Below are 13323 nucleotides of genomic sequence, written 5' to 3' on the forward strand. Positions count from 1 at the left end.
AACCGAGAAGACTCCTAACACAAACAATTTCCAATGAAAGGTGTCTGCTGCATCAGAAAGGTTAAGCTCTGTCAACCTGCGCACGAGATGCAACCATCTATCCCAACGTTCACCTATTAGCGATCGTCTGAACTGAATGTTAAGAGGAACATACCCCAACACCGCAGAAACAAAACATCTTTCCGTTGCACAATGTTATATAGGGTAGGGTACTGCGCAGCTAGTGGGGTATCAGCTAACACCAGGTATCTTCCCAAAACATGGTGGACATGGATCGTCTGACGTACTGCAGTGTGCAGTATGGGCCCGTCAGCCGGATGGGCCACATGTCAGTGACCCAACTGCACCCTGCCGCACGTCAGGGGAGTTGAGTCCAAACATGGTACCTATCCATTTCCTACAATAAATTTGCTCCTGTTGAAGAAAGCATTCTTTGTCCTCATAAGCCCCTTCCAAAAAGGAGAGTCAAACAATTGTGCCATAACTTGCGCTAGTGTTTTAGAATGCAAGTATTTATTACGCAAGAGCCGTATCCATACCCCTTCCGTCTCAACCGGTAGTCTATATAGCCATTTGCTAAGCAGACACTTATTTTTTTACTTCAAGATTTTCAATGCCCAAGCCCCCTTGGTCCTTCGGCCTACATATAATATCCCATTTGGCCAACCTATATTTGGTTTTGTTCTCGTCAATTTGCGGAGCTTAGTACAAGTGTGAGGGGGGCATGGCCCTCAGCCCTAGGCAAAACAATGAAGAAAATTACTATGCATGGCCTAGATAAGGAAAAAAAACTATTTTTTGCCCTCCTAGTTGTTCATGTTTTCGCTTTGGCCCCCGAGATTCCTATGTAGCTTCGCCAGTGTCCACAGACCTCAAACCCAACTCATATGTGAAAAGGAAATGGGTGTCTAACCGCCCACCTCTTCAAACTTGGCCCACCCTGAACCACTTTTCTCACTCCTTTTGCTTTCTCCTCTCTTTTCATCCCATCCATCATATGCATTTTTAGGACAGTATTGGGGACAAATAGCGATAAACATTGTTTGCACGGACAAATGACGTTTCCGCGAGCATGCCCGCGGACACTGTTCAAACGCTCCCATTGCCATATTGGGTCAAATTAGGAGGCATCTGCGGCACAAGATCTGAAGCAGAGCCTCTTCTTTTACTTTGGCGCCACTCGAACGCCTTGTCGGCAGCCATTATTTCACTTCATCCCGTAATTGCTTTTTGGGAGGGAGAGCCTTGACCCTCTCTTTATATCACCCCTCCTCCTGCACATTGCTCTCCACACACGCTACGGCTAGCTGCTGATTGCTTTGCTATCTCTCTTTCCTGCGCACATCCCACATCAACCCGCTACGCCTTGGGTCACCTCAACGCCCTCGAGGCAGGGGGGGTTCACGGCGGTACGTGCATCTTTCTTCCAGCTAATCTTCGTCTCCAACCATCGATCTTGAATCAGTAATGTTACTCTTTTATAGTAGTGACCAATAATAAATATATGTATTTGCAAACTGTGTTTCAGCCCGAGGATGGACACCGCCATAGGCGCGGCCAAGTGGGTGCTGGAGAAGGCGCTGGCCCCGGTCACGGATGGCTTGCTAGAGTCCTGGGCGGCTAGTGCCGATCTAGATCGCAACATCGACGCCCTCAAGATGGAGCTACTGTACGCACATGGGATGCTCGAGAACGTGCAGGGCAAGGGCATCCATGGCGTCGCGCTCAAGGAGCTCCTGCGCAAGCTGCAGCAGCTCGCGTACGGGGCTGATGATGTGCTGGATGAGCTGGAGTACTTCCGCATCCAGGACTCACTTAAAGGAACCTACCATGCCGCCGGTGTGAACGATGTGGGTTGCATCCAAGGCATCCGCACCAATATTGAACACACGGCGAGGCATGCCATCAGCAAACTCGAGTGCCTCCCGTGCTTGGGTGCTGCTAGCCGTGGTGGTGACCAAGAAATTGATCCAGGTGATCACCAAGATTATGACCTCTTAGGCATACGCTTGCGTGGCAGGCGGGGCATCGGCTCCTCGCCACTGACACCCACCAACAAGGCAGGTGTCAATAAAGTTGATGGTGGATGCATGCCCAGGGTCATCTCAAGTGCTCGCAACGCTGCCCACACTTTCGGTAAACACTTTCCATGCTATTCTTCCATATCTGTCCATGGTGATGGTGCTCAAGCTATCATGTCTGAGTGTGCAAGCGAGAGAGATATAGAAACAAAAGAATTGATGTTTGATAGGGTGCAAATGTCTCGAACAATGATTGACATGGTAGGGCAGCTGAAGGAAGTATGTGCTAAGGTCTCCATAATTCTTAATCTAGATTTGTTGGGATCCAGCCACAACCGTACCCAAGAAATTGCTATAAAAAGATCAAAAACCACATCAGAGATTATAGAATATGAGTTATATGGGAGGGATGACCAAAAAAAGAAAATTAAAAATGGCATTATTAGTCATGAGTACTGTCCCAAACAACTTAACGTGCTTCCAATTTTCGGACCAGGGGGTATTGGAAAAACAACTTTTACGCAACACATATGCCAAGAAGTGAATAGCTCTTTCCAGGCTTCAATTTGGATTTGTGTCTCTCTCGATTTCAATGCAGATAGGTTGGCACAAGAGATAGTCAACAAAATTGATAGAGTTGATAATGAAAAGCAGAATGCTAGTGTCGAAGAACTTATCAAGCAAAGATTAAAAGCTAAGAGATTTTTACTCGTCTTGGATGATGTGTGGGCATATCAAGAGGATGAGTGGGAAAAACTAATGGCACCTTTCAGAAAGGTAGAGTCCAAGGGTAATTTGATTGTAGTCACAACTCGAATACCAAAGGTAGCAGAAATGGTTAGGACAACCAATCATAAAATAGAACTGGAAAGACTGGGTGATGCAGATACCATGCGTTTCTTTGAAGCATGTGTATTTGGTAACGAGCTACAACCATGGGAAAAACATTATGAATTATCTGAGACTGGTCGTGAAGTAGTGCACCATTTGAAAGGTTCCCCTCTTGCAACTAAAACTGTAGGCAGATTACTAAGAAATCAACTTAGTTTGGACCATTGGAAAAGAATACTAGAAAGCAAAGAATGGGAACTAGAAACCAGTGAGAGTGACATCATGCCAGCCCTCAAACTTAGCTATGATTTTCTCCCTTTCCATCTAAAACAGTTGTTTGTATATTGTGCTTTGTTTCCTGAAGATTACGAATTTGATAGCAAGGAGTTAGTTCAACTGTGGATAGGACTAGGTATTTTGCATCCATGTGATCAGAATAAAAGGATTGAAGATGTTGGACTAGGCCATTTGCATGAGTTGGTCAATTACGGGTTTTTCAAGAAAGACAAAAGAAAAGATGGTCGTTATTGTTATGTTGTTCATGATCTACTGCATGAATTGGCCACCAAGGTTTTGTCATATGAATGTGTTAGCATATCTAGTTCTAATGTCAGGTCCATACACATCTCCCCATCTGTACGTCATTTATCCATAATTGTAGACGATAAAGATGTTAATGATAGAATCACTTTCGACGACTATAAAAAGGATTTGAGTGCATTAGGTAAACGACTGAAAGTTGAAAACCTACGTACTCTGATGTTGTTTGGACAATACCATGGAAGCTTCGCCAAGACCTTTTGTGATCTGTTTAGGAAAGCTAAAGCCCTTCGCACAATTGTTCTATCTGGAGCATCATACTCTATGGAAGACATTCTGCCTAACTTTTCAGAAACCATCCATCTTCGTTACCTTAGGATTGAGCCATCACGTAACATATGCAACATCAATTTGCCTGATATGTTGTTCAGATTTTATCATCTAGAGGTAATAAATCTAGAAAAATGGAACGGTCCCATTTCAATAAGGCACATGACCAACCTTGTAAAGCTGCGTCATTTTCTTGTGCCAGAAAATAAGCCTCGAGTTCATTCAAACATATCAGAGGTGGGAAAACTTAAATTGCTTTTAGAATTAAGAAGGTTTGAAGTTGGAAAAGAAAATATTGGTTTCGAACTAAGTCAACTAGCACAATTAACAGAGCTTGGAGGGTCACTTGGCATTTACAATCTTGAAAAGGTGCAAGAGAAAGGTGGGCTAAATGAAATAAGACCAATACACAGAAACCACTTGAGAGAACTAACATTAGAGTGGGTGGGGTATGAAACGATCTAACAGGGATCCCACAAGAGAAGGAAATGTTCTTGAAAATCTTGTACCGCACAGTGACCTTCGAGATCTGTGCATTAGAGGGCACAGAGGCACTAATTGCCCAACATGGCTAGGTGAGAACCTCTTTGTCAAAAATTTGGAATCTCTTCACTTGGCTGATGTGTCTTGGAAAACTTTTCCACCATTAGGAGAATTATGGTTGGTTGATGAACCCTGTGTTGAGTGCAAGTGTTGCATCTCAAGCCCAAGCTTTCAAAAAAATTGTCTTGAAAAAAAATGCTTCCAAAATTTGAAAAAGCTAGTGTTTGTTAAGATACCAAAACTGACCAAGTGGGCTGGAAATCAAAATTGTGGGTTCTTCTTCCACCTGGAAGTGCTCATTATTGAAGATTGCCCTGAACTTAAGGAGTTGCCATTTTCATGTTCTACTTGCTCTCAACCAATGCAAGAAGGGGAGAAGTTGACTTGGTTCCCTAGACTACGGGAGCTCAAGATTGTAAGATGCCCAAACCTGAGGACAATGCCTCCTATCCCTTGGACACGTACTCTATGCTCCATTAAGATAGCAGAAGCAGGCTCGGATTTTCAGGAGCTCGCTTACTCAAGTAGTCATTTTAGAAAACCAGGATATCGTTTGGTCATTGATGCAGAGGATGGCAAAGATAGCTTGTTTTGGAATGAGTTGGCTTTCTGTAATTTTAGTGATGTAAAAGAGTTGATTATAAGAGATTGCCCTCCTTTGCCCTTGGATATCATCCAAATGCTAACATCTCTGGAGTACATCAGTATAGTCGGTCATTCGATTATTGTACAGTGTCCAGTCGGAGGCGAGAGCCATGTCACGCACCAGGTTCCAGTTGAAGAAGTGTCCATTAGTAATAGTGGTGCTAGCGGGAGAGAATTGACTCAACTGCTCTCTCATTTCCCGAAGCTCACCAGCCTGAGTATAAATGATTGCGAAAAGATAACAGAACTTGGTGTGTCGGATCAGCAGAGTGGATCACAGCAGCAAGAGACGAAAGAAGAGAAGGAAATAGTGGCGACGGTAGAAGGAGGACTGCTGTTCTTGCCTACCCAACTACAGAAGTTGATCCTCCAAAATTGCCGTCAGCTGAGAATATTTCCCAATTCAGGAGGTCTCCAGCGTCTACACTCCCTCCGCGAATTGAGTGCATATAATTGCCCCAATTTGCTTTCATCCTATTCGGGCTCCTCGTCTGGTTTCCCTTTCCCGACCTCCCTGGAACAACTCACACTATCCAACCAGGAAGAACTCGCAAACCTAAGATTCAGCAGTTCCTCAAGACTGCATACCCTATCAATAGATGACTCCTCCGGACTTTTGTCAGAGTCCATCTGCAGCCTGCTCTCCACCTCCCTCACCAGATTGGTCTTTTTGGGTAGCAAAGAGGTGGAGCCCATCCCAGGAGAGGCCCTCCTGCTTCTCACCTCCCTCCAAGAGCTCGCATATTGTTTCTGCAACAAATTGCAGTTCCTCCCTGCAGGTCTACATACACTTGCCAGCATCAAGTACTTATCTATCAGTGAATGCCCATCTCTCCAGCTGCTGCCCAAGGACGGCCTCCCAAGTTCTCTGCAGAAATTAGAGATCTCTGGATGTTCCATGAAAGCATTGCCCAAGGACGGCCTCCCGAGTTCTCTGCAGCAATTAGAGATCTACGATTGTTCTGAGCTCGAATTGCTTCCCACTTTTTCGGATGGCCTCCCAACGTCTCTGCAAAAATTAGAGATCGCGAATTGTCCTGCCATCAAATCAGTGCCCAAAGACGCCCTCCCGAGTTCTCTGCAGGAAATAGTGATCAAGGGCTGCCCCGGCATCAAATCGCTTCCCGAGGACAGGCTCCAAAAATCCCTGCGAGTATTAGATGTCCGTGCTGACAATAGCGAGGAGCTTAAAAGGCAGTGTCGCAGGTTAATAGGGGAAATTCCAATAATCATAACCTCACGAATCCTTCCAAGGTAACAAGCATGTCCTTATCCTCTTCTCATTCTCAGTTCCTACTCACAAGTTCCCTTTGCTTTTGCTGACCTCGTTAGCTTCGAAATCATTCAAAAAACAATCGTTTGGTTCTTAAGAATTACTGCCATTTCATCTGAACTGAATAACCCACTTGTTTTAATCTTATGTGCAGGTTTCCCTTTTTCTCTTCTTGATTGGTGGTACATCATCAGCCTCGTAGAAGTCTCTCTGTATGCAAAGTGTAGTTCGTTCTCAGGCTCTCATCAGTTTTTGCCAGTGCAAGCACCAAGACTTCAGTCTGTATCATCATTCATCCATCATGTGTGTAATCATCCCATAACTCCAATATACGTACTTTGACTGTTCACATCTTGTCCCTAACTAACGTTTGCTTTTTCCTGGCCCCACACATCATACAGTTTTCTGTTTCCATCTACTATACAGGATTTTATCCACTTTGCGGTGGAGCAAATTTCAGGGGCAATTACAGTATAACCATTTATACTGTAATCATCCCATACTCCAACGATAAACCCATGCCCTGCTTAGAAATTTATTTTACGGTATATGAATCCACTACTTTAACTGTTCACACTGTCAAACCATTTATTTTCTTTGCTTTACCTAATTTTTACTGAATAACAGCCTTTTCTGTTTCCATCTACCCATTCTGCAGGATTTTATCTTCTTTGCAGTGTAGCAAGTTTCAGAGACAATTCCAGTATAGTCAATTCTGACAAAACCAAGGTAAACAAAACACCCCTTTCTTCTCTAGTACTTTTACTAGTACCTACACACGAATTCCCTTTGTTTTTTCTAACCGCATAAACATCAAAGCCATTCACCTTTATGTTTGGTTTATGGTAATTATTGTCGCTTCATCTCAATAAACCGCTTCTTTTAAATACTCTGTGCAGGGCTTGCTTTTTGCCCTTTCGATTTATGCATCCTCTAGCCTGGTTGAAAAACTCAGACACTCGGTCCTCGGACACTCAGTTGCCAGTGCGAGCATGAATAGCATCTTACATTCTGTGCATGATCTGGTTAGTACATGCCTCATCAACCCATAATCCAATAGTTCAATTTACTGTCTAGGAATTTAATCTGCAGTATGTTAATCCACCTTTTTCTAGACACTTCCTTGTTTATCTCTGTCCCCAATTACCCTTGTGAAAACATATTTTCAGTTTTTTTTGCCTCATTACTAAGTAACGAGTTTTCTGAATATAACCCACTTGTTTTGATACTCTGTGCAGGGCTCTACCTTGGATTTGCATAGTTTTGTGCCATTCAAGGACTCGCTCGATCCATCCATGCAGAGTTCTCACATGAGGGTCTTGTGGCATCCCCTGCCTGTACATAAATCTGGTAAGTATATACAGTTAATCTTCAGACCTTGTTTTTACTGCATAATCTGAACAATGCTCTGTTTCCATTTATTGTGCAGGATTCCATCCTGGAACTATACATTTTTGCACACTTGTAGTATTCACTCCAACACTTGTAGGATTCCTACCAGTGTTATAGATTTGGTAAGTCCTTACATGTAAAATGAAACTTTAAGACTGCTCTAGATATAGTATAGATACCTCGATGGTTTCAGAAAACAAAAATAATCGTTCCCTAGTTGTGCTAAGTAAACTTTTTAAGATTAAATGTTGTACCAATCTTGAAGTTGTTGCATGCTTTAATATTGTCTTTAATTAAACAATAGGGACATTTATATTTCTCGTTAGCAAATAATTACTATAAGCAAGCTAGGGGAAAGCCTGTGAATTCTCTTAGAAGATCTACATTTGTCTGACTTTCTTCTGAACCAGATGTAGGAGCTCTACAAGTTTCATTACAAGGAAATGGATCATAATTACTACAGCAACATGAAGTTTCACAAATTCATCATTTGACCTTTTGAAGTTGTGCTGAATCTCATAAAAAATTCTGAAGTTTTCTTAATATAGGAAAGGTTCTGGGAACTACCAGCAGTAAGTACCTACTTCTGCACACACACAAAAATAACCCATTGCTCTTCATGGAATACTTGTGCAATTTTTTATAGCCAACACTAAGTTAGGATGTCACTTGTCCAGATGATTTACACGCTGCAAAGCTGCTTACGTACAAACTAACCTCACTTACTAAAGGGTGATGCTTTGTAAGTGCGTTACTCTGGTTGATCTGTTCCATAATTCACTTACAAATGTACAATCAGAAGTTAATGTTACAATGTTGCTCTGGTCTTTTTAGATCAACCCGGGTAAACGGCGTGGTCCTGTCGGTCCAGGCATACCTGGTAAGCAAGTTGTCATGACATAATTAAGTTCAGTCCAGCTGAAGAAATGCTGGAGATCTCAATCTGTATCTTCCATTCTGTCCATAATCTGGTTAGTACATGCATAATCATACTGTACTTCAATAGTTTTACGCATTGTTCAGAAATTTCAATCTACAGTATGTTCATCGACACCCTGATGTTACCTTGCTTGTATATATCCCCAGTTAATAACCTTGCTTTTTTATGATCACACACAAAAAGAAAAACACTTTTTAAGTTTTATTTTGCCTCATTGCTGCTAACAGTTCCTCTGTTTCCATTCACTGTGCAGGACTCTCTATCTTGGAGTTGTACATTTTTCTACCCTTGTAACACTCAGTCCATCCATGCATGATGCATAGTTCTCACATGACGGTCTTGTGTGATGTTCTTCATGCACATACATCTGGTAAATATATACATTTGATCTTTATGGTTAAACTCTTACGCACTTTGTTCAGATATTCAAATATTCAGTAAGAAATCCAATTAGCCTCATGACATATCAGATATTCAGACATAGGCACTGAAATGAATTTAAAATTCAGCTTTATTTATTTATTTCTCGGAAAATAATTTTCCTAAATCATTAATTCAAGATTTCTTCTCGACACCACTTATCTTCTCACAAGTTGACAAATAAGTTAATGGCATTTCAGTCTTTCTTTGTTTGTTCCTGGAAGAAATTTATGGTGTACTCAATATTTAATATTCTGTGCAGGTGTTCTTATCTTCGCTTTGCTATGCATCAAAATACTTCACTTAAAGCTTCGTGGTCATCCATGAGGACATGGTGGTGTGCTTGCTAGTTCAGGACTAAATGTGCTCTCGCAAATGGTTTTCGAGTTCACTATGCTTCCACAACCTTTTCATAAGTTTACATTTTCAGGTTTGCATTTCATTGTGACAAGATGTTCTCCAAGCCGATCATCCTTTTATCTTATGTTGCTAGCCTCATCGGTACTTGGCATTGCATTTCCTACATTGGGATCTAGCATACTCCGCCGGTACATCCGAACCCCTTGTGGAGTTTCTCACTAAAAAGAGTGAGATGTGAGAGGTAAGAAACCAAGGTTGATAGAACAGTTGAATCAACCATGAGAGAAAAAAAAAGGTCAACAAGTAAAATTACCCCCAAAGAATAGAAGAAAAAAACAGAGAAACTCCCGTTAGGCCACTTCAGTTTTCCAATGAGTCCACCATATCTACCTATCATAGCAACTCCTCATTTGCTATTCCAAGTAGTAGATTCTTTTGCCATGCACATTCATATTTTGCTTTGCACATCTTTTAAGGAGGAATATTAGCCATCATTATTAGCCCTTGTTGAAACTTGCCAACCATTTTTGCTTTTATTTTCATTTATTAGAGCTTTTGTTGGCACCTTTCAAGCTTTTGTAGGGCAGAGAAAAGGAAAGAAAAAAGAAAACAAGAAAAAGAAAAAAGGAAAAAAGAAAAAGAAAAAAGGAAAAAAAGAAAGAAGTAAAGAAGAACAAGATAGGTGCCATGTTTTCTCTCTATCAAGCTCTTGGTCTTAATTTATAGCGAGATGAGTCTTATTTCTTAGGCTTATACTTTCTCACTTTTCATACCACCCATTTATTCATCATGTAGAGCTTAGCACTCATAGCTAATTCCATTCATCATCATGTAGTGGGATGGTTTATTTGCATATATGCTTCCTAGGATTTCATGGTACATATCACTTCATATCCATTGTGCATACCTTGGCAAATTCCTACTTCCCATGCAACATCGAAACTGAGGACATTACACATGCCTTGGGGTCACTCTGCGTTACATGGGCCTATCTTTTCCTTGTCAAGTCACTCCCATCCTTTCACGTCATTTTCTAACTAATGATCGGAAACACGAGGCATCTTGGTTCATGGTGACTGCTTACTTGACTATGTGATCTGTGCTTCCCAAGACATGAATTGGTTTGTACTACTGAAAACTCACTCTTGGTTTTGCAATTAAGATATGGACTTATCAATTAATTGCAATATTGTTTGTGTTTGAGCAGGGAGCTCAAGATGGGTTGAATCCTTGGAATGATCTTGCCTGGAAGACTTTGTATCATGGAGCATCCATTTTAGTATATGGTACTAGAGCTACAGTTTTGAAGGGACACTAAAGAGTCAACTTCCTTAAGGTTAATCAAATGCTTATTTAAGTTTATCTTGATTGGCCCCCCCTTTCTCTCTCGCGACCGCGTCGCCCCCCCGCGGGCGACCGGCCGCGCGTCGGGCCTCCTCCCTCCAGGCTCCCCCCTCCCTTCTTCCTCCTCGCCGCCGTTGCCGGCGCCCGCGGCCGGCTTGGCCCTAGGGCTGCTGGTGGCGGCGGCCTCCTGGCCCTTCCCCTCCCGGTCGCTCTCCGGCGCGGGCGGAGCGGCTCCGGGGGGTGCATCTAGGCGGCGGCGGTCTGGCGTGGCGGCGGGGCTCCGTGGCGCATGCAGGCGAGCAACTGGGCGGCGGCGCCGGGGCGGCGCGGCGGCGGGATCTGTCGTCGTCCGCTCGGCCCAGATCTGGGCCCTTCGGGTCCCATCTGGGCCTGGGCAGGCCGGCGGCGGGGATGGCTCCGGTGTGGCTTTTGGGAGGCGGGGGAGATGCGACGCGTGGCTGGGTGACGGCGGCGACGACGCCGGCCTGCTGCATCGCGGCCGGCGGGGCTTAACGGGCCCGCTTCGGGCCTGGCTGGGCCAGGGGTGGCCCGGCATGCCCCGCTGCCGCGTCCGGACGGCTACCGCGACGGTGCCGGAGGCACGGGCCTCCCGCACGACGGCGGTGGAGGTGGTTCCCTCCCGCTCGGCGTCGATGTTGCTGCTCCCGTCGTGGTGAGCTTCTCTCCGGTCCTCTTGGCCTCGTGGTGGTGTTCGTAGCGAGGCGGCGTGGGTGGCGGCGTTACTGCGTTGGCGCATGGTGATGGGCGACGGTTTTGGCGGGTCGGTTCTGTTCGGTTGGGCGGTTGGGGTTGGAATGCGGGAGAAATCCCTGCCGGCTTTGGCCCCGACGCGGTGACACCTGCGGGTGCCACCATTCCTCCCTGGAGGGTGTCGGTGGTATCCACCCCCCACCTACCTCCGCGTGCCCGGGGAAACCTGAGGACTCGTCCGGGCAGCAGCGTCGTCGGCGTCGCATCCCTTCTTGGAGGTGCTGCTTGGTACGCGGCGGATCGGAGCCTCGGTTGGTGGTGTTTTGTTTCCGGTGGGCGCCGCGGTGGCGGGTCATCCGCGCTTTGCCAAGCTGCCGTGGTTGGCATTTGTTTCTTCTTCTTTTTCTTTTGATGTGTTGTGCTGCTCGCCACAGCGTTATCTGTACTCGGTGTTGGTTGCTTTGAAATACAAAGCGGGGAAACCCTTTTTCGGTAGTTTATCTTGATTTATACTGCTCTGTGTTAATCGGAGATGCTATTTTAACGTATTTGGTGCAAAATTAAAATTTTCCCTAATGAATAGGCATATGGCCTGGCTAAATTACTGACTAGGTGTTTGTGCAAATGCAGGTCCACGATGCTGATCACTTGACCATTTCCCCCTGCTGCACGAGCTGTGAGGAGGGCAAAATGTCGAGGGAGGAGGGCAAGATGTCGAGGGTGATGGTGCCGCTGACAATGAAAACCTACTCTCTGAGAATCTCCTCCGCCTCCTCCAGCAGCCGTCCTCACTCCCCCGTGTCTCCCTCGTCTGCAAACGCCAGCGTCGCATCGTATCCAAGATCCGCTTTTTATGCCGCTTTCACTCACACCACCGCTGCAGCGCTCCCCTCTTCAGTTGTTTCGTCAGCGACCTGCGAGGCTGCTTCTCCTACACACATACCATGGAGGCCCCAGCTCGTGTCCCCGCCGGGCGCGGTCATGGGTCCTGGATCCACGAAGTGATCACTTGGTTGGTTCCAGTGGACAACCAAAAGGTTCCCGGGAATTGCCGAGGAGATTCACTTAATGAACCGCTTTCAGCAGAACCACTGGAGTTTTACACTGTCGTGTCACAACGCGCCCTGAATCGCTTGCTAGTAGCCTGAGTTGTGATTTCGTGGAGTGCCTGACGCTTGAAGTTTTCCTTGTGTTTATGTAATTATTATGATCTGGAAAACAAATTCCTTGCGGTGTCTGGTTTAGTTTAGTTTATGTCACAAGTTCTACTTCTGCAGCAAAGATTGACAAATTCTTTGTATAATAATTGAACCAAATTGTCTGTGTTGTTTGCAGTCTAATTTCTTCAGTTTGGCCAAAGGAGACTTTATACTGAACACATGGGCGAAGTTATAAGACTAGATTTTATCCTAAAAATTGCTTTCATCAGGAATTATGATTTTTTTTTAGTAACATAGTATGACTGAAGCTTTCATCACGAATATATAAGCTCAGTGTTGTTTTGATATCATGCAGTGTAAAAGAAGTGCAATATATTTTGTACCGAAGGAGGTATTAATTAATAAGATCCTACGGGATGGTTTTAACTAAAGTCAATTTGTTTGTGATTACCTAGATCATGCATTTCTAAAAAATATGCCCATGAGCTAGAAACCAGATGTTTCTGCCTTTCTACTACATGAGTCCTTTTCTACTCCATGAGTCCATATGTCCATGATAATCCCTGAATATACCAAATGATTTGGTGAGGTAGAAGGTTCAGCTTTTGCCTCTATGGGAGGCATTTGAACCATTAGTCTCTTGGCCCTGTCTGTGAGAAGAAATTAAGAACGTGATAACAGAGAAATTGAAAGTATTCTATAACACCACAAAGTCTCTTAGCCATTGCTGTTTTCCCCAACAATGCTGAGATGATTCAACTTTGGTGTTTTTGGTAGAATTTCCTGAAGGTGAAGCTATTTTTTACTGTTTGA

General features: G+C 44.3%; 1 pseudogene; it reads left to right on the forward strand.

Annotated features, from left to right (window-relative positions):
• Positions 1-260: 260 nt before the first annotated feature.
• LOC123142388 (putative disease resistance protein At3g14460) lies at positions 261-12677 on the forward strand (annotated as a pseudogene).
• The last annotated feature ends 646 nt before the right edge of the window (positions 12678-13323 follow it).

This window comes from Triticum aestivum, chromosome 6D (assembly GCF_018294505.1).
Source record: "Triticum aestivum cultivar Chinese Spring chromosome 6D, IWGSC CS RefSeq v2.1, whole genome shotgun sequence".
NCBI classification, from domain to species: Eukaryota; Viridiplantae; Streptophyta; class Magnoliopsida; order Poales; family Poaceae; genus Triticum; species Triticum aestivum.